Source organism: Leopardus geoffroyi, chromosome D4 (genome assembly GCF_018350155.1).
Source record: "Leopardus geoffroyi isolate Oge1 chromosome D4, O.geoffroyi_Oge1_pat1.0, whole genome shotgun sequence".
Taxonomy (NCBI): Eukaryota; Metazoa; Chordata; class Mammalia; order Carnivora; family Felidae; genus Leopardus; species Leopardus geoffroyi.
Genome location: NC_059342.1, coordinates 13,045,823 through 13,051,275, shown reverse-complemented (window position 1 = coordinate 13,051,275; position 5,453 = coordinate 13,045,823). Strand labels below are relative to the sequence as shown.

The 5,453-nt window shown below is 46.6% G+C and overlaps 1 long non-coding RNA gene across 1 annotated transcript; it reads left to right on the top strand.

Moving 5' to 3' along the window:
• The first annotated feature begins 358 nt into the window (after positions 1–358).
• On the top strand, positions 359–5,453 carry LOC123593693. Its single transcript, XR_006710467.1, has 3 exons — positions 359–2,441; positions 4,796–4,798; positions 4,885–5,453. It is a non-coding gene; the product is annotated as an uncharacterized LOC123593693 (long non-coding RNA).

The following is a 5,453-nucleotide window of genomic DNA, read 5'->3' as shown; positions in this document are numbered from 1 at the left end:
GGGTATTATGCTAAGTGAAATTAGTCAGAGAAAGGCAAAAATCATATGACTTCACTCATAAGCGGACTTTAAGAGACAAAACAGATGAACATAAGGGAATGGAAACAAAAATAAAATAAAAACAGGGAGGGGGACAAAACAGAAGAGACTTGTAAATATGGAGAACAAACTGAGGGTTACTGGAGGGGTTGTGGGAGGGCAGATGGGCTAATTGGGTAAGGGGCACTAAGGAATCTACTCCTGAAATCATTGTTGCACTATATGCTAACTAATTTGGATGTAAATTTTTAAAAATAAAAAATAAAATTAAAAAAATAAAGGTACAGTTTTCAAAAAAAAGAATTTAATGAAGGGACTCTGTAAGGTGTAGGCAGGATGAAAGGAGCCAGAAACGCCTGGAGTTAATAAGGCGCCTGGAGACTCACGATTGCTGGAAGCTGTTTGCATCCCTGTGCCTCAAGGGACAGGAGAGCCTGATGCTTCAATGGAGAGGCGGGGCCAGCCAACACCTCATGACACGTCCCTCACACCTTCTAGTCTCCTGCTGTGCCTCCCACTGGGTGAACCAACTAGAAACCTGGGGGTAAAGAGCTCAGCAGGGGCAGGAAAGGGCAGAGAATGCATGTATGGGGAGAGGAGAACAAACAGAAAAGCCGCCATCTTGGAGGAAGGAGGAAGCAAAACAGGGAGGCAGTGAGGAAACTGTAGCTAAGGCGGCAGACTTTTCTCTGGGTCCCAGGAGAGGGATGAGGGAAGAACAGTGGTGTCGATCAAGGGAGCGTTCTAGACAAAAGAGACCTGGGCATGCTTTACGCTGAGACTCAGTTCACCTACACCACACCACTGGTGTCATGGCGATGGGTTAATCCTGGCTCACAACACGTTGAAAAGTCTCTGCCATTTCAGGTGCCCCAGAAGATACCAAGGATGCGGTGAATGGGGCAACACATTCACAACTCAACAACACTGCGAGTTCCTGTTGGCTCCAACTATCCATCTGTCACACAAGAGAAGGATAATCTTTTAAGAAGAGGAAGACTTTCAGTCACAGTAACACAAAGGCTACTGTATTGCATCCCTGGCTCCCTGGAGGCTGGCTGGATCCGGTTCAAATAATTTCTTTCCGGAGTTGCTGTTGCCAGGAGGATTCAGAACAGCAAACAGTGGTGGTCAATCTAGGTGAAGCTGCCTGTGTCTTTCAACCTTCCTTCCTGGGCATTTCGGGGAAATCAGCATCTGACTTTCCAGCAACAGCCCGCTGTGGGCCACCAATGTGTTGTGTTCGTTTTAAAGGGTTAGCCACCGTCTGCAACATCACTCATCAGCGTCGCTAAAAAGGAAGGCTTCTCTTCCTTGCAGTTGGAACGGTGTGCAATGAGCCTCTGAAAAGGCCGGCAGAATCTGGATCACCAGTGGGCAGTTAACTAAAAGAGACAGCACAGGCTGCTGCATTCAGCCTGAGTGAAAATGCTCAGAAGAGAGGAAAAAGATAAATGATCTTAGAGGCTTAAATGAACTTTGCCAGGAAAAGGAGGAGTTGGGCTTCCAGAGTTCATCCTGCTCGGTGGTTCATCATCAAAGTCAGGGCCACAAAGTAAAGCCGTGCAGGTTGTGCACTGCACAGAACCCTCCACCCCTGCCTGCTCCCCTTCCTGCCAAGGGGGCAACAACAGCTGAAATCCAGTATGCTTTCCACTTGCCAAGCCATGTTCCCTGGGAACTGCACCACCCAGAGGAGGCAGGACGGGTCTATTTTTGATTCTCACAAAAAAGCCGTGTATGCTTATGGCCACCTTGGCCAAATTCATTCTAGCTGCTACTGATGCATTTACTCCTCAGATCTTGCCTGAAATAGCACTGAATTATAATCAGAGCATGAGTGGGAGAAATTCAGAAAAGACGATAATAGTAATGACAAACAACAACAGTCCCTCATTTGGGTTTAGCCTTTAACACTTTAAAAAGTGCTTTGCCACACAGGATCGCATTCAGTCTTCAGAACGACACTGGAGTCAAGCCACAGGAAGGTGTTCTTCCCCACTGAACATCTGTGGACTGAGATGAGGCTCAGAGATCCAGGACTGAAATCTCACTCCTTTGATTTCACATTCTCTGCTCTTTGCACAATATAACCCCCCCCAAAAACCTACACATTTGGAAAAGCTTCTAGTTATTGAGTTGGACAGACAGCACCAATTTGCCAGTCTCCTGGGTGACAGAACAGTAATTTTCCTCTGAGGATCTGCTGCCATTCTCAGTAGACATTCTTCTTTCTAGGGAGAGACACGCAGCTCAGGCCCCACCCTTCGGGCCATGGCACAGTGATTGGTGCAGGAATGGCCATGTGATCCACCAGAGCCAATGAGAAGCAAGAAAGACCTTTGCCTTGCCTGACACAGGAAGGACACCCACCTGCTTTCCATTGGTCTTGAGCAGGAAAGGTGTGTCTAGAGTTTCTGGCTGTCAACTTAGCCCAGGTGGAATATAAAAATAAAGTGGGTGATAGGACAGCCAAGAGATGACCAGAGGCAGGGTCCTAGTGATGTCACTTGAGCGTATAGATTGAGTCACACACACCGAAGTACTTTTTATTTACTTGAGAATATACATTTCTTTTATTATTTAGGCAGCTTGAATTGCATCATCTATTTCTTACCACTAAAATATGTTGGCTGGTTTAGGTAGTTTCTTCCTCTTCAGTCTCAACAGCCATGTGCAGATACAGGCAACGTCATTCACAGCAGTGGGGACCAGCCAAGGTTCACCTGCTAAAGACAGAGCCACAGAAATTCTTTCAGTTCCATTCTGTGGCTACTCACCAGCTCTACGCAGCAGCCTGGAAAAGTTAAAAGTGTTCCCGTTGCCCAGATACCCACTGGAGCAGCCTAGCCTACTGGGAATTGTGAGGCAATTGCCTGGTATAATGAGAAGTACACTTCACTTAGTAGAGGCTCAGCTGTGCTCTGTGCTTGGACACCTGCATAGGATAGATCCCTAATGGTGAAAAAATGGCTCCCATTGGTAATGGAGGCTACAGGCAGGAAAGGGAGTCTTCTCCCTCCAGCATGGGACATAAGTCCTCTCCTTCAATCTGCCTGGGCCACCTTTGGTCATGTACCCACCACTGCATCAAAGCAATTACCAGGAGAATGCCATGCATTGATTGGCTTAGACTGACCAGGATCTACCCTAGAGCTGGAAATGGTGTTGCACTGGGCATCCTTGAGTCACTCTGGGAGGGATAGATCCCCAAACTGGAATTCTGTTGAAAAGTAGGAAGCACAGACTAGATGTTTGGGTTAGATCAAGAATGTCATTATAGCCACTACTTGACCTTGTGACCCTGGGCATATGCCTCCAATTCTTTGAGCCTCTGTGTGCTTGTCTGCAAACTGAAGGGAACAGAATCAGGACACTGATTACTCCTCGAATTTTTTGATGTTTGCTTGGTATTTGAAGAATTCCAATATGTCCCCACACTTGAGAGAGCATTGCAAGCTGTCTTATAAATGAGTATGGAAGGGAACTAAGGTGACTTTCAAAGAAAGTGTGGGATCCATGTGTCTACTTCCCAAATGCGTTTTTTGGCACTGAGTGTTCTCAGAATTGAGAGATTTGATATACAAATCTTAACGTATGGCTTTAAAAGAAAAAAAAAAGGATCGGCCCCAGCTGAGTCAATGTCTCACCTTGAGATGAGACTCCTGCCTCACTGCAGGCCTCTCACTCCTCGTGGTCCTATGCCCTGTTCATCTCCTCCAGCATTTCCTGGCCTCACCCATCCCCACCCCACCCCCGGCAGGTGTGCAAATCCTGGTTTACTAAGCACTGCCCCACCCCCCCACACACACACGCGTGTCCCGCTACTACCTAATCTCATTTAGGCTTTGGGACATTCAGTCCCGTGGAGCCCGCAAGGTGGAGACTTACTCCTCCCGACTACTAAAAAAAAAAAAAAAAAAAAAAAAAGCAAAAGGTTTTTCCAAACTTCTTTAGTACAAAGTCATATTCTGTGGCATATAACAATAAGTTCTAAGCAACAATAACCTTTATAAACAAAGGCTGGGTTTTGCCTTTTCTTTTTTCTTCTGGGCCCAGTCAAATCATACAACTATAGCACTATTATAAATAGCTGGCATGATTTTTCAATCCTGATGCCAGGTGTACCCCCGACCACATAACTCAGACCCTGGGGGCGGGGGGGGGGGGGGGAGGGCAGTGGGTAGCACAGCACACATCAACAGTTGTTAAAATCCTCAGGTTTCTTCTCTTTTTTAAGATTTTATTTTTAAATAATCTCTACAACCAAGGTGGGGTTTGAACTTAGAACCCTGAGATCAAGAGTCGCATGCTCTACTGATCGAGCTAGCCAGGCGCCCCTAAAATCCCCAGCTTTCTAACGTGCCCTCAAAGCTGAGAACCACTGCCCAGGAGACACTGCCTTAGCGTCTGCCATTGGTCTTAGCAATGGCCACCCAACTTCAGTGAAGGAAGAAAGGTAAGTTATGTACTTCCCAACTCTTGGCTACAGGGAAAAATAAACTTGTTACAGTCTACTGGTTCCTGAGATATTTGGAGAAGGGGAGTGTTGTTGTCTCTCAGAAAGGGTTCTGAGCTTTCTTAGTAGGAACTAGCTCCATTGAAAGTCTGGCTCCCAACAGGTTCTAATTAAATCATGCTCTGTAGGATTGCCCATGACCCACCATCTCCCACGCAGACCAGAGGCCAGTCTTACTTCTGGATGAACCTCTAACAGGAGCTATTTACTGGGCTCCCTGTAAAAGGCTCCCTGTAGAAGGTCACTTTACAAAGGATTTAACTAAAAGGGGCCAGAGAGGGTACCCGGAATGTTCCAAATATTCAAATATTCCAAATATTTGCCAGGCAGAAGCACGGAAGCAAGAGGGACACCTTCAGCTGGAGAAGCTCCAACTCGGGCCCGAGCCAAGGGTGTGTCCGCATGTGGCCTTGGCCGGAGACTAGACGCAGGCACAGGAAGTCCACTTGGGCAGCCTCAGGACTTTGAAGGTAAGGCAGCGATTTAGTTCAAGGCATAACCTATTCTGTTAAAAGCATTTTCAAATGTTCCGCCGCCTCTGACTTTGGGGAGTGACAGTCTTCCAAGAATCCAGAGCGAAACGTTAGAGGAAAGGAAACTACTTCTGATAACGAGCTCAGGAATATTTGGTCATTGCTTGACCCAGGGTTGGAGATGAGTACTGTATTGGGAACCAAGAATTTGTTCTCTTTGCGTTCAGACTTTGTCTCTAACTAACGTCAAGGGTGTAAAGCGTTATTAGTCACCGAAGGTAACTATTAGGCGGGTACTGGCTTAGGGCTGTGGAACACAACTGAAAGGGTTTGACTTTAATTTCTAGTCGGCACTTATTAAATACATGCCAATTGATTGATAAGAACTTACCAGAGAACGGACAAAGCACACCCTCAGTAGC